This window comes from Macaca mulatta, chromosome 7 (assembly GCF_049350105.2).
Source record: "Macaca mulatta isolate MMU2019108-1 chromosome 7, T2T-MMU8v2.0, whole genome shotgun sequence".
NCBI lineage: Eukaryota > Metazoa > Chordata > Mammalia > Primates > Cercopithecidae > Macaca > Macaca mulatta.
In genome coordinates, this window is record NC_133412.1 from 150,406,590 (window position 1) to 150,422,782 (window position 16,193).

Consider the following 16,193-nt stretch of genomic DNA (forward strand, 5'->3'; position numbering starts at 1 on the left):
ATAGGTCTGAGATGTCCCTTCATCCATCCATGCCATGTTTCTTTTTCCTTTCTTTCTTCTTTTTGTTTTTGGAGATAGGGTCTTGCTCTGTCACACATGCTGGGGTGCAGTGGTGCTATCATGACTCACTGCAGCCTCGACCTGCTGGGTTTAAGCAATCCTCCCACCTCAGCTTCCCGAGTAGCTGGGACTACAGGTGGACATCACCACACCCAGCTAATTTGGTTTTTTTTTTTTTTTTTGTACTTTTTGTGGAACTGGGTTTTTGCCGTGTTTCCAAGGCTGGTCTCTAACTTGCAGGCTCAAGTGAACCTCCCACCTTGGCCTCCCAAAGTGCCAGGATTACAGGTGTGAGCCACCATACCCAGCCTAGATTTCGTTTTCATTGTGTATTATTTTGAATGGTTTGATTTTTTTCCCCTAAGCATGTTATTTTCAGAATTTAAAAAGCATACTTAAAGCCGGGCAGGGTGGCATGTGCCTGTAATCCTAACTACCTAGGAGGAGGAGGCAGGAGGACCATTTGAGCCCAGGCATTGAAGACCAGCCTGGGCAACAGAGTGAGACCCCATCTCAAACAAAACAAAACAAGAATATTTAAGGAGAAACAAATTATAAGGGGGAGAATACCAGTTAAAATGTCTCACCCTGAGCTTTGTTTTTAAATTCGTTTCTCAGTGGTTCACTTCTTCTTGCATTCACAATTTCAGATGTGGGCGGGCCCAAGAGATCACCGCCAATCTTTATTTTGTCCGTGAGGAAAATGAGAGCTAGAGAGGGTTTAGCAAGCGCTGGGGCTCCCTGGCTAGCCTGACCGCAGAGACCAGGCTCCTGTGATGCTGCTTTCAGGAAACGGACCAATGATCCCTTTCTGTGGATTATAAAATCATCCTTGGACTTGTCTGCCCTTTCCCAGTGTATCGTCCACTGAGTCTTACTTCATGGGTACCCATGTGGGGAACTTGTTAAAATGTAGGTTCCCAAACACCTTCCTGGAGATTCAGGTTCAGTGGGTCAAGGCAGGGCCCTTCCACCTGCGTTTCAGCAAGGCCTCCCCCTCCTCCCGCAGATGATTCTGAAGTGGGTGATGTCTATGACCCCTTTGACCTCCCCCAGCTCAGCCCTGCTGGCGTTGTCTGTGCATCTAGGCTGAACACCCCCACACCAGCAAGGGAAAATGGGGTGCTCTAGCTTAGCAGGGGAAGTGACAGCTGGTGCCTGGGCTCCCAGTGCAGTGCTCTCCCCATGGCCCCCTCCTCACAGCTCATGCTCTGCTGGGTTGAATGGTAGCCCCTAGCTCACCCACCCAGGCTTGGGCACTGGCTGGCCTGGATTTGGAACTGGGGCAGGCTGGGGGTCGTGGATGCTTCCGGAGTACCCCTCACCCCATTGGAGCTCCCCAAGGCAGGCCTTGTGGGAGATACTGACAAGCACATTGGAGCTGGGAGGGGCTTGGCCAGCTTGGGCTTGGGGAGGAGCTGCAAGGAGGCCAGGGAGGACTGGGATGCACGCCCGCCTGCCCTGAAAGGGTTCTGTTGTCCCTGTGCCGTAGATCCTTGGAGGAGCCTCCCTCAGGGTCAGGAATCAAGCGGGGACACGGCTGAGCCACTCAGAAGCACCTTTTCCTGGGGACTGATCAAGAGGAGGGAAGGTCCTATAACAGCCCAGGGGCCACGGGGGGCCTGAGCCCCAAACCTCAGCTGCTGTTCCAGGTAGGTGCCCCTGGCATCATCCCATCACCCATCAGGGCTAAGCCCTAGCACCAGCTCCCCACCTTGAGCCTAGGAAATGTGGCCATCCTGGCCGCCCCATGGCCTGCAGCTCTCCAGCCAGCACTTGGGCAAAGGCCCTCCCTAAGCCCTCCTAAACCAACAACCTGCCAAGAGAGGGGCAGGAACGGCCTAACCCCATTCCGAAGGGCGCTGTCCCAGGTGACCCTGCCCATGAGGCCTGGGAAGGGGCGGAAGATGCTCTGGTTTTGGTTAGGATGTCCTCTGTCCCCTAGAAATTCCCCTGGGGCTGAGCTGCTAGCTGGGCCCCCGGTGGTTCTTGCCCAGCTGACTCTGGTTTGGGGCAAGCCCAGAATCCGGCCAGGCATGGCTCTTCCAAGAGTTCCCTGACTCTTGACACTTTTTCCTCTAGGAAAGGATTAAGACAGATGGTATCTTCATAGACTACTAGAGCTGGGGATCTTAGAGGTAGAATCCAACCGCAATCTCTTTTTACTTCTCAAGCATTACTTATATCAATAGTGTAGTTTCCAATGTTGTGGTTGAACATCTCAGAGGAATCAGGTGTAATCTTGTCAAAACAGCACGGGAAGCCCTTTGGCTTTGTACAGCCCTTCCTGGGCTCATTGGCCTCCCTTTGCCCCTCAGTCCAGCCTGTGCCCCACGCTCCTCTTCCTCTCCTTCCACCTTCCCAGTTACCTCCAGCAACTCCTTCCCCCTTTGCAAAAGGAACATTGACAGTGGCTGGACATTCCAAGCTAGAAGGTATTGAAGCTAGGTTAGCATCTAAGTGAGGCTTTCTTCCTTATTTAAGTAAGTAAATACATTAATAAATAAATCTTTGAGGAAGGATTAGAGAGTCCGGGAAGCTTTCCAGAGGAAGCTCTAACTGTGATAAGACTTCTCTATTTGAGAGTGTCTCAAATCTCTCTTACATGAAAGAAGATATTATCCTGCATGGGGTGTTGGCCAAGAACATCGTGATTGTTGCTGTTATTGACAAAAGTAATCTTAGATATAGTTCTTTACGTCCCCTTTATAATTTCCTAGTCCTTTCTTGGGAGAGCCCTCCAGCGCAGGGAACCTTAGCTACAGGCAGTGTGTCACTTCTGTTCCTCTGGCCATTCCCAGGCCCCAGCCCTATGCCAGACTGTTGTTCAAGATTACTAGAAGAGGGGCCGGGCGTGGTGGCTCATGCCTGTAATCCCAGCACTTTGGGAGGCCGAGGCGGGCAGATCACGAGGTCAGGAGATCAAGACCATCCTGGCTAACACAGTGAAACCCCGTCTCTACTAAAAATACAAAAAATTAGCCAGGCGCGGTGGTGGGCGCCTATAGTCCCAGCTACTTGAGAAGCTGAGGCAGGAGAATGGCGTGAACCCGGGGGAGCTTGCAGTGAGCGGAGATCGCCGGGAGGGGGAGCTTGCAGTGAGCGGAGATCGCGCCACTGCACTCCAGCCTGGGCGACAGAGGGAGACTCCATCTCAAAAAAAAAAAAAAAAAGATTACTAGAAGAGGCAGCAGTGGAGCCAGATGGGTTCACATCTCAGCTCAATCACCTACTGGCTTCATCATCTCTATGTATTTCTGTCTCTTCATCTGCAAAATAGGGTTAACAATAGTACGCTAGGGTGAAGATTAACTATGGTAATATGTGTAAAGTGCTTGAAACAACATCTAGCACCCAATAAGTGCTTAACACATTAGATCTGATCATTGCAAAAGTCTGTTCTCTCCCAGCCATAGTCTGCTGCCTGGTCAACCTCCCTAAGGCACAGTGCAGACATCCAAGTCCCTGGCTCTACAACCATCCGTGGCTCCCCATTGCCTAGTTAATGACTATGCTCTAACTTCACTTTAAGGGCTTGAAGGCAGAGACAGATATTGTTTGCCTTGCATGTAATAAGGAATCAGTAATGTTTGTTGGGAGAGGGTTTCTATCCTCAGGGTGGGTGAACTGAGTCCCTAAGGAATGGAAGTGCAGTCACCTACAGCCAACATCTGGGGGTTTGATCCAAGCTCTTCTACCTCCCCAACCATAGCCTGGCCAGGAGCAGACCTGGATATGGGGCCCTGGATCCACACACAAGGCTAGGGATAGTTTCCCTTGGATCCACTGGGTCTGCAAATGCAGTGAGCCCTATTTTGGGCTCCAGCCTTGGTCCACATCAGGGTCAAGAGAGGACATTTGGCCATTGCCCAGACAGACAGTGACCGCAGTTATAATGTGTACTCTCTGATGAGTTCAGGCCAGGCAGCAGACTTGACATCATGGTCCTCATTCATCGTGGGGCTGTGGCCAAAACCTTGAGCAGTGGGAAGCCTGAGGCCAGCAGAGACTGCCTATGATCTGGCATCTTGGACAGAGAACTCAGCTAGCTCCATCCTGCATCTCAGCCCCTGTGGTGGAAGAGAGGCCACACACTATGGAGGAACAAGCCCTGGGCTGGGGCAGGACAGAACAGCGTTTGAGACCAGCCTCCTCATCTGGTGGAGAGACCTCAACCGTGTCAATGAACTTCTCTATTTTCCCATCTGTGAAATGGGGAGGATAACACCCGCTTCGTAGAGTCGGGGTGACGGCACAATGGTGCAAACTGCCCAGAGCCACTGCATGCATGGAGTGGGCACTTGGGAATTTGCAGCGATTCTGATCAGACCGTCAAAGTTGTTCTCCAGGTTGCCGAGTGGAGCTGTTTCAGTCCTGACTTCCAGCTTTCCTTAGGTGGGGAAATTGTCCTCGCCTGGCCTCCACGCTGAGATAAAGGAAAATAGTGGTGGTTTTGGCAGAAGCAGGAAACAGTTCGAATGTTTCCAGACTCCTGGCAAGGGTGGGAAGTGCGGGAGGGAAGCAGCGCAGCTCTGCCTGGTGTTCTCAGAGATTTTTCCACTTGGAGGCTCAGTGCTGCCAAGCCCAGGAAGCCAGCAGTGAAGGGACAGGAAGGGGGCAAATCAGAGCATGCTGGTTCCTGCAAGATGGTATTTTTCTCTTTATCCACTTGAAAAATGAACGAATCTATTGGGATTCCAGGTACTGGACTAGGCAGCAGCAAGTAAAACAGACATGACCCTGCCCTCAGGGGGCTTTCATTCAAATGGAGCAGATAATAAACAGCGAATTATGGATGATGTATGTTAGAAGGAGATAAATGCAATGGGGGGAAAAACACAGAGAAGGAAAGGGAAAGCAATCAGCAGTGCCAGAGGAGCTGCGTTATTAAATAGGATGGTCAGGACAGACCTCACTGGAAAGGCAACATTTGAGACACACAGATTGTTTGCTCCCCTTGGGGATTCCTGAGAGGCCCGGGGGCTCAGAATCAAGGCCAAGTGCCTTTCATGAGATCCTGGGATAGGAGCAAAATCTAGAAGCTCTTCTAGTCCCAGCCCAGATAATGTCATGCCCTTTCTCCGAGACCTTCAATAGCTCCCCACTGCCTATACAATCAAGTGCAAATCATTCAACTGAGATTCAGGGCCTCATGATCTGGTCCCAACTTGCCTGTTATCTCACCAGACCCTTCTCACCCCACTTCTTCAGCCAAGCTAGTCTGCCTGTCATTTCTGGAACAGTCCGCTGTCTGTTTCCCTCTTCCTCTCATTTGTCCCTCTGCCCGGACTATCCTTGATCCCACTGGTTTCTGTCAGTATAGATATCTCACCCACCCTCCAAATGCCACCTCTCCGAGGCCTTCCCTGACCCCTGGAGCTGTGGTCTCTGAGCCCTACAACTTGGCTTGTTCCTTTCTCAGCATGTGGCTCTTACTCTGCCTTGGGTGTAGGCACTGGTTTTCCTGTCTTGTGTCTCTACCTGGCTGGAAGTGCTCTGGGCAGGGCCTGGGCTCCTTCACCTCCAGCAGGTGTGGGACTCAGTGAACGCTGGCTAAACTGTGTCCCTGCTCAAAGGCTTCCAGCGACACTGTGACAAGCCAGGCCCACTCAGGCAATGAAGGCAGAAGTGGAGGCAGGCAGGAAAGGAGAGAGGAGACTAAAATGTAGGTGAGAGATGATGGAGGAGCTGGTGAGGGACGAGGAGAGAGAAATCCCCACTGTACTTTTTCCAGAGAGGCAGATTGTCGCAGACAGAAGGAGGGATCCCTCTCTTCCCCCAGAAATAGCTAGTACTCCCTTCAGTCTCCCAGGGCAGTGCTTCCTTGTGTCTAACTGAAATAAGTCTTGCTGCAGCTGCAGTTCACTTTCTCTTTTTCCATCATCTGGCTTCAGGTCACCATTCAAGTCCTCATTCAGCCTGGATCATTGTGGCTTTCCTGATCCCCTACCCAAAGGGCAGGAGCAAGGTCAGAGGAGGCTGGCTCCTGCCCTGGAGCTTGTACTCTAGTTAAGGAGGCTATGGTGATCCCCAGAGCCACATGGAGACTGCTAGGGAGCTAAGATGTGGGGCCACCGTGAGTCATGGAGGTTGTGCCAGCCACCACCCCTCAGCCTCTCAGCACAGCCTCCCTGCAGGGCTAACCTTCATCACAAACAAACCTGTGAATAGAGAGCTCCCACTAGTGTAGCAGGGATTCTCAGGCCCCTCATGGCCCCCAGGCCCTGTGAGGCCCTGTGAGCCAGACCCACATCCTCTGCTATCTGCCTCCCACCCATCACTGGACCAGCTGTACTCAGAGAGCACACGAGGCAGCCAATGTGACTCCAGCCCTATTTAAACAGATGGTGCCAGAGCCCAGAAACAGGCTTCAACCTGGTCCCCGTCCCGGCTCTGCTGCCCCTGAGGGGTGGTGCATTTCCATCCAGGGGACCTGAACTAGGCTCACATCTTGTCCTGCCCCCGCTCCCCATCTGCCTCTCGGCTGGCTTTTATGCGTGCCAAGGTCTCCTCCTGGACCGTTCTGCCCTGTTCTCCACAGGGTAGGAGGCCCATGTGTCCTCAGGCTAGGAATGTGATGCCTTGAGGCCAACTGGCTAGGTTCAAATCTCACTAAGAACAGTGGTTCCCATCTTGGTGGTGATGTGAGGATAGAGGTGCTCTTGTGCTTCCAGAGTCTTAGCACAGCCCCTGGCAGGTAATAAGGGTAATAAGTACTCAGTTCAATTGATCTAGTGCTGTTTTTGTTTTTTGTTGTTTTTTTTGTTTTTTTTTTTTGGTGACAGTTTAATAAAGCGTTCATAAAATGTTCCCAGTAGGCTGGCTAAGAGCAAGGTAGCCGAGAGAAAACCAAGTGGGAAGTGTTCTGTGGTCACATCCACAGCAAAGAGAAGGTATCCATATTTTAAGAGCTGCCTCGGCTGGCACCTCCAGGCAGCCTTCCGGGATTCTCCAGTTCTGAGGCAGGAGCTCCTCCGCTGTGCTCCCAGTACTCCTTGAACAGAGCTCCAGAGTACAGCTATGTGGTCTTGTTATGGTCTCCTTAGGGGTCTGTGTACCCACTAGAGCCTGTGTCTTGCCTGTAGGCACCTCGAGTTCAGGGAACAGAGTCTGGACCGTAATTTGCTGAATAAATTATTTTGTGAGTGATGGGTGGGCAGCTGGCAGAGGCAGTGAGACTGAAAGAATCAGCTGGAGCCTGACTTTCCCAGGGCCTGTCCTCAAACTCGAGGTTGCCCACACCAAAGTCTTGGGGGTCGAATGAGGAGGCTGAAGAGGAGCCTCCCTCTCCTGTTCTGTGGTCTAGGATAGTGACTCTCAATGTGAGGTCCCTGGCCCGGCGGTATCAGCATCCTTCAGGGACTTGTTGGAGATACACATTCTCAGGCGCTCCCCGAGACCTGCTGTAGCAGAAACCCTGGGGTGGAGCCCAGCGATCTGTGGTGTAACAAGCCCTGCTGCTGGTTGTGACCCACCAAAGTGTGAGACCCATTGCTGTAATGTTTCAAGGGTGTGCGTTCACTTTCCCGTAAACTAACACCAAAGAGGAGAGGAGTTAGTGTGTCTCTGGGGGTGAGGGGGTCTCTCCCCTGCTGAAGGCTTCCAAGAAGGCCCCTGGGGCTGGGCCCCCAGGACATGGCTCCTACTGGACCCCCAATCCCGAGGCTGAGATCATTGTACTGACAGGGCAGGTGCGATGGGGACAGTTGAGATGCCCGTGTCCTCTCCCAGGTGGTCCTAGACCAGACAGGATGCTGCTCCCACCTGGCCTTGAGTTCATTCCATCCCCGCTGCCATTGCCCAGCATCCCTTCTACGTGCTGCCTGCAGCGGGGCCCCAGGGCAGACACAGCTAAGGGAGACCCTAGAGATCATTGGCTAAAATCACATACATTCACACAAGCCCCAAAACACACAAGTGTATACAACTCAATATGCACACCTATGAACACATAAATATGCATGCAACCCAAAACACAAGCATCTAAAACCCAGATTATAATCACAAACACATTCCCAAGCACAACCAGATACCCCTCAAAACATACTCAGATACACACACAAACACATGGACACACACACCTCAAAACACACAAGCACCAATTCATAGACCCACTGTATTGGCTTCCTAGGACTCTGCAACAAATTACCACAGAAGAGAACCAAAGAAAGTTATTCTCTTCCAGTCCTAGAGGCCAGAAGTCTGAAATCAAGGGGTCAGCAGGGCCATGCTCCCTCTGCAGGACCTAGGGGAGGATCCTTACTTGCCTCTTCCTAGCTCCTGGGGGTTGTCAGCAGTTCTTGGCATTCCTTGGCTTGCAGCTGCCTCACGCCAGTCTCTCCCTTTGTCTTCTCATGGCTTCGTCTAAGGACAGCAGTTGTTGGATTCAGGGGCCACCCTCATCATGTATGACCTCATTTTAACTAATTACATCTGCAAAGACCCTACTTCCAAACAAGGTCACATTCTGTGATTCCACGTGGACATGCATTTTGGAAGGAAACTGTTCAGCCCAGTAGCTCTACACATCCCAAACACATAGCTACAGAGGCAGACAGGCACGCGCGCACACACACACACACACACACACTCCTCTACCTGGCACATGGAGCGCTGAGCTCCTGAGAGGAGAGAGAGCCCCTGAGTGTCAGAGCTATCCACTCCTCCACTCTGGGTGTCCAGCACTGAGAAGCCTACATCCTTATTACAACATTTACCTGGTGATGCTGCTTTTCAGTTTGGTTTTGTTGTTTTGTTCGAAACAGTTAGGTATGCATATAGTACAAAATTCAAAAAGCAGTAAAGACGCTGGGTGTGGTGGCTCATGCCTGTAATCCCAGCTCTTTGGGAGGCCGAGGTGGGTGGATCACCTGAGGTCAGGAGTTAGAGACCAGCCTGGCCAACATAGTGAAACCCTGTCTCTACTAAAATTACAAAAATTAGCCGGGCGTGGTGGTGCACGCCTGTAGTCCCAGCTACTCAGGAGGCTGAGGCAGGAGAATCGCTTGAAACGGGGGAGTGGAGGTTGCAGTGAGCTGAGATCCTGCCACTTCACTCCAGCCTGGGCAAAAGAGTGAAACTCTATCTCGGGGGGAAAAAAAAAAAGCAATAAAGAGAACAGAGTGAAAGGTAAGGCTTGCTCACCCTGCTTCCTCGCCACCTAGTTCCCCGCCTGGAAGACAAGCACTGGCAACAGTTTCTTGTGCATCCTTCTAGAGGAAACAGAGACATGCAGGAGGCAGCATTCTCCATGTGCCGTCTGCATCTTGCTTTTCCTGCCTGGCCACGCACCACTTGTCGTTTATTCTGGCTGCTTTCACACCACTTGGGTCTCCTCCACCTGACTGTGTGCTTGCTGAGGACAGGCCATATGTTATGGATCCCTGCCTCTTCAGCGCCTAGCTCGGGGCTGGCCCAGAGCAAGTGTTCAGTGAAGGCTGGCTCTGTCTAGACAGTAATAAATTGTCAACAGCTGGTTGGATCTGAGTGGGACTGGCTGCAGAGCTTTGGTTGATCAGAGCCCATCCTGGCAGCAGCAGGAGGTGGGGTGGGTGGCCCCAATAGGCTGCTCCTGCTGGTGGGCACCTCCCCACTGGCAGCCTTCAACCCAGCTCTAGCTGGAGCTGACTCTGGGGTTGGGGCCTCTGCTGCTGTATCCCTATGGCTGCTTCACCTCCCTCTGCTCCTCCCTGCCCCCTCCAGACTCCTACGGAGGAAGCAGTCAGGGGAGAGGCTGGAGGGAGAACCATGCTGCCTGCCTGCCGGCATCTTAGCCCAGGGGCCCTGCAGGAGCTGAGCTGAGCCATTGCCCAGCCTTGCTGGCTGAAGACTCAGTGGGGACTTGTTGCCACAGAGACGAGAATTGCAGCAGTAACTCAGGGTTGAACTGGATCCTGCAGCTTCACCCAGTTGTGGTGAATGTATTTGCTCCACAACACTCAAATATGAGATGCACCACATTTTTTAAAAAATCAAAACAGAAACAGATGCCCCAGTCTGAGATTTGCCATGACAGTCTTTGAGCAAAGCCCTAGGGGGAGACAGAGGTGGGCAAGGGCTGCTCAGCCCTCTGGGACTAGACCAGGGAAATGCTCCTTTTGTCCCTCTGTGGAAGGAGGGCTTAAGTTAGATGATTTGTAAGATCTCCTCCAGCCAAAACACTCTGGGTTTGACATCATGGGGGCCAAATGAGTCCTACCCCAACCCACTGCCGATCTTTCCTTTCTTCTGCAAATATTTGTAAAGCACTCAACCCTATCCAGCACAGCAGAGGAAATAATCAGCAAACACAGCCAAGGGCTCTGTTGTCAAGGAGCTTCCCTTTGCGGGGAGGTGTGGGGAGTCAGCCATCTGTTACGTCATCCCGTAAACAACATCGAATGTACTAGGTACAACAAGGAAAATTACACTTAACTTTATTGAGCCATTGCAGTGTGCTAGGCACTGCTCTAATGTTTCATGTGAGTTGGCTCTCTTAAACCTCACATCCACCCAATAAGGCATGTGCTATTAACATCTCCATTTTACAGATAAGGAAACTGAGGCACAGGGAGGTTAAGAAGCTTGCCCAAAGACATGGGGCTAGTAAGTAGCAGAGGCAGAACTTGGGCCCAGAGAGTCTAGTACTAGAAAGCCACATTTACTGCACGCATGATGCCTGCCTCCCAAGATGCTCGGAGGCATGGGACTTGGGGAGCTGGGCCTGGCCTGAGCTCTTCCCTAAGGAAGCAAAAATGGAGCTGAGATTAACCAGGAGGAGAATGAGTCAAGTAATGGGAGGGAGAACCTTCCAGGTGGTGGGACTGGCATATACAAAGGCCTTGTGGCAGGAGGGAAGATGGCAATGCTCCAGACACCGAGGGAACAACCTAGGAGGCTAGAGATGGAAGTGAGGGGGAAGTTTGACACGATGAAGCCAGAACACTAGAAGGGCAGCACACCCAGGCCTTGGTGGCAAAGTTAAGGAGAGCGAAGAAAGCCCTTCTAGCTGATTCCATAACAGCTTGGTCCAGGAGGCCTCCCTGGGCACTGCAGACTGGGTTCGGTGCATTTGCCAGCCCTTCTCACACCGCGTTGTCACTGCCTTTCAGCCAAGGCCTTTCTCATTCCCCTTCTAGAATGAGCTTGAGGAGGGTAGGAACACATCTCCTCCTCTTTAGCAACCCCTACCCGGGTGAGAACTCAGGAAAGAGTAAGTGAGAACAGTAGGATGGAAGGGAGGGTGAGATCACTAAGACCTGGGGGTGTACCCAGAAGGCTGCCTGAAGAAAGCAAGTTGAACTGGGCCTTGCCAATGGAGCACTTCTGTTGGGCAAGAATCAAGGTCCTCCACAGAGGGGAGGAATGGAGGGGGCAGAGACAACCAAGGCGTTTGATGGGCAAGGGGCCTTCCTTTGGCTGGAGCTGAGACTCCTCGTGGGGAACTGGGGGAGGTGAGACTGGAGAGGCTCCTGGGACCAAGAGGGCCTCCCCTAGTCCCAGCCTCTGCCCTGGAGCAGGACAGGACCCGAGAGCTCAGATGTCAGAAGGAGCAGGGAGCTGTGCAAAAGCTCGGGCCTTGGCTTTAGATCTCCACCCCTGCTGCTCAGCTGCTAGTTGTGTGAGCCTGGGCAGGCTGTGCACCCACTCTGGGCCTCAGCATCCTCCTTTGTAAATGGGGACAGTTGGTACCTCTCCTCTGGCAGGACTGTGGGAGCCAGGTGAGATGATGACTTTGTAAACATACTTTGTCACCTGGAGGAGAGTGCACATAGGCCCTCCGTCAGGCTCAGAGGTAGTCTAGAGACCAGGCCCATTCAGGACCCCACCCCCCACCTCCTGGAGGCTACCATTTCTCTTTTGTTCCCTTCCCTATAGGAGTCTAGGTTTAGACCACCCCAAAAAATGACTAGAGGGGCCACAGTGGCCACCATCTTCCACTGATCCACTGAGTTGGGGTAGGGAGGTGGGAGGGCTGGGGCAGGGGGCTGGGGAGGCTGCTCCTGCCTGCCCTAGTAAGAGCTGTGCTGGGGAGGCCTCCAAGTCCCCTTCCTGGTCTCTGCCCCTGGGACTTGATGCTGTAGTCAGCACAGTACCACTGCTGTCAGGAGGAGCCACTGACCTGGGGTGGAGCAGGGATGGGGGCTTGCCTCTGGCTTCCAGGCAGACGCCCAGGGACCTGGTGGCCACCTTGGCTTCGATGGTGCAAAGTCAAGTCTTGATCTGCCTGCATGTGGCCCAGCCAGATCCTGACAGGGGAGGGAGAGGAGATGGCATTGGATTCAGGCTTTGACTCTTCTGAGTAGGCAGCCTGCACAGGAACCACTGGGCTCCATGTCACCGTGAGAGCTCAGTCCCTCCACCCTCTCCTCCCCGTCAACAAGTCTGAGTGGGAGCTGATCACAATGAGGGCATTTGAGGAAGGGAAGAGGGATTTGATGCGGGAGGAAAGCTGGTTACATGGATGCCTGTCAATCTCAAGCCTTCCTTTTAATATATGATCTTTTTCTAATTAGAAACAACAATACATATTCATATTAAATAGTTTTTCAAACTCAGAAAAAAATGTTAAGGACTATTAAAAGAATGTGATATAATTTAGTTTTTTTCTTTTATTTTTCTTTTTAGAATCCAGACCATTTCATTTAGCAGCATTGTGTCCTGCTGTTTTTATTTCCTATTTTACATTTTTAACATAGGCACGGAGTCACCTGTCCTCCTCCCCGTGTCTCCCTGAGTCACTGCCCAGTTCCCAGGGAGCTGGGTGACTGTGACATCCCCACAGCTGCCTCTGCCTTCTGTCTCCAGCCCCACAGGGGCACTGTCATGGCTGCTCATGGCCTCAGGGGCATGGGCAGAAAGACATGGGTTGTGGTCCAGGGTCTGGAGGACAAGGAAAAGAAACTTCCTGCCAAGGAGAGGCATCTCTGGGGGGGTACCAGAGGTGAGATGGATGGGGTGGGGAAGCCAACACTCTCAGCTTCCAGCCTGGGTCTTCTCTCCCGACGGCATCCCAGCTCCCTCTGCCACCTGCAGAGGTGTTAAGAGGATAAGTTTCTTAACCTTCTGGGCCTGAAATTCCTCATTTATAAGATGGGATAATAATAGAAGCTGCCTGGTCCTTCTCTTTAGTTGGGAGTCCCTTAAATGTAGTACAGATGTGGGAGGCCATCCTCCTGTACCCCAGAAATACAGTCCTCCTGGAATTGTGCCTTCAGAGGCTGCATGATGTAGTGGAGCCAGACACTTAGATTCCAATCCTGCCTCTGTCTCTCTCCAGCTGTGTAACTTTAGGCCGTTACTTAACCTCTATGAGCCTCAGTTTCTCTATATATAAAATGGGGATACTGATTTTTACTTCTTAGGCTGCTACCTCTCAGGTTGCTTGTGAGGAATAAACGATGTTCAGTGGGATAGTCATAAGAAGGCCTGGCCCATCACAAATGCCCATATCCTCTCTTGCCCCTTTCTCCTCCTGAGGCCCCTCAGGGGCTACACCCACGTGAGCCTGGAGTGTGGTCCCAGTATTCCCTGTCAGCCTTTCCTTTTTTCGATGTACTTCCGTCTTGAGCCTAGCAGCTTCATTCCTGCTTGTTGGAATCAGTGTTCTCTGCCTTGAGGGTGGCACACAGCAAAGTGATCAGGAGGGAGCTGGGGAACCAGCCCCCCAGCTCAGGCCCTAACTTCACGGTACTAGCTCCCTGATCTGGGCAAGTCTCTTAACCTCTCTGGGCCTGAAACTCCTCATTCATAAGATGGGCTAATAATATAACCTGCCTGGTCTTTGTATAGGAAACAAAAAACACTCTAGGAATCTCAAGTAAAACCAGGACTGGGACATGAGGCTGTAGTCAGCTTGATTCACACAGGGAACCGCAGGGTGTTGAAGTCACTGGAAAAATTAGAAACTGGGTCTTCAGAACAGAGCAGAACTGTCCTTCCAGACAAATTACTTCTCTCCAAGTCAGGAGGGCCATTACTGGAGCCATGGAGTTCACGTCCTTTCACCTGCTACCCAGGGATAAGAAAACTGCTGCAGCTTTTACCACAATTGCCTCTCACACCACCCCCTCCCTGGGAGCCAGAGACTGGGCATTGAACTTCCTGCAGAGACTCCCTTCCTGTCCTTGACATGGCTTGTCAGCAGAACGCCGCCTGAGTATCAGGGAGATGGCCTCTTCCTCCCTCTCCTCCCTTCAGCCTTGTAAATCTATCTCCAGCATGTCTAATTGATGGGCTCTAATCTGTATCCAGAACCCCAGCTGCAAGGTAATGTAGCATTTAACTTTCCAGCTTCTGCAAGATAGGAAGGCACAGAGGTGGGAATGGATGCTGAGGGCATCAACTGTGTCCCACATGCAACCTGATAGGTTTAACCCAGTCGACACCTGAAGAGACTTGGCACAGGGCCTGGCACATAGAACTCACTCAATAAGTGTTAGCTGTTATTCTTATTCTTGGGCTGAGGCACCAGCAAGAATTGCCTGGCCCTGCCCACGAGCCCTGGCAGAGAGCAGCAGAAGCGGAAATGCCTTTGCCCAGCATGGTGCTGTCCATGGTACTGAGAGCCCTGATGGACCCAGCCCGGAGCGATGGTATCATTGCCCTGCTTACATCATGGGCCCAATGGCAAGGTGGAACTCCAATCCTCTCACCACGTGCTGAGGCTTCAGGAGCCACTGTGGCGGAGGGGACGTTTGGGGACCTCTAAGGGAAGGCTGGCTTCGATCCTATGAAGAGGACAGCAAAAGCAACAACTTATGTTTGTGGCACAGTTTACAGAAAGAGTCTCCATGCACTATCTCCTTTAACTAACCCTCATAACCACCCTGGTATATGCAGGACAGATATGATCTTCAAGAAAAAAACTGAATAGCAAGAGGTCAAATAGCAGCTGCTAAACAGTAGAGCCAGATTCACACCCAGTCTCCTTACCTGCAGCTGTATGCTCTTTCCGCTCCCTGCAGTGACTTGGGGAGGGAAACTTGGTAACCAATGTGCGCTATGTGGGGGCAAAAATTTGGGACTCATGTACTCTGTGCACTGTGCAAATGTGTGCAAACCACCTACATTTTATTCTTTCCTACCCCTGAGTGTGTCTCTGGGTAAAGGGCCTTCTGTCTCATTGAGGCCGACTATGTGATGGTCTTTGGGAGAACCATGGAAAATATAAGAGAAAGACATGGTCCTACTATCAAAGAGCCCATGGGTTTGTTGGGGAGCTGGCTGCTCATGTGCGTGGAAAAGTGAGAGGATAGTCCCAGGCAGTGGTTGCAAGGCCAGCTGTGTGAAGAGGGTGGGAACAAGGTGCAGACAGGGCTGGTCATCTGAAAGAAGGTTCAGAGGAGTAGAATATAAGCTGGACTCAGGGGCTTTAAATGCTGATGAGACCAAGGCTCACCAAAGTCCAGGAAGAAGTGCCTCAAGCTGTGTAGGGGTGGGGCAAGCAACTCTGAATAAGGGGGCTGGTGGGGCAGAACAGAGAGTACCCTGAGGAAGTAGCCAGGCCAGTGGCCTCTGGGGTAACGGGAGGAATACCAGAGCCTGGAACTTCCAGTGAAGAGGTGGCGTGGGCCTCTGGAGATTTTCAGCCAACTCTCCACAGATTTGCGACCAGCTTGGGGAGGGGGAAGAGATTGCATGGGAGGAGAATATAAGGACCAGCCTCATGAACTGCCACGCTGTGACATGGTTTAAGAGGCAGTGAGGTATCATCCTTTACCCCCACATCTCCCCACCCTCTCTCCTTATTTAGGAAGAGTGAGAAAACTTTTGGGGTCATCAAGAACTCCTTCTCTAGGTGCAAATAACCCTGGAAATCTCAGTCTGGTGCTTTTATGTCTTGGCTGCACACAATAATTGACTGGAGATCCTCATGCTTAATGTCTGGGGTGGAACATGAGTATCTAGATTTACTAAACACCTTCTAGGTGATTCCAGTGACCCCCTCCCAGGCTAAGGAGTCACTGAAAGCAGTGAGTGGGGAGCCAAAAACCCCAGTTCTATCCCCAATCCACCATTTTCCCCAGCCTTAAGCAAATCTCCATGTCTGCTGGAGACTCAATTTCTCCATGTGTAAAGCTGAGCAAACCACTCTTCGTCGTGAAGATTTGAGGAGTTTGAGGATGGTATGGAGCAGGGAAGGGCTTACTGAT

General features: G+C 51.9%; 1 protein-coding gene across 12 annotated transcripts in view; it reads left to right on the top strand.

Annotated features, from left to right (window-relative positions):
* The window catches only part of TMEM63C (transmembrane protein 63C), a 76,522-nt gene that overhangs the window by 13,611 nt on the left and 46,718 nt on the right, over nucleotides 1-16,193 (top strand). For 6 of the 12 annotated variants that reach the window (XM_077941552.1, XM_077941551.1, XM_015144244.3 and 3 more), the window contains exon 2: nucleotides 1,553-1,712. The exons of the other annotated variants lie outside the window; for them this stretch is intronic. The gene's annotated coding sequence lies outside the window, so the exon portion shown is untranslated. The remainder of the gene's footprint in view (nucleotides 1-1,552; nucleotides 1,713-16,193) is intronic. 12 annotated transcript variants of the gene reach the window in all.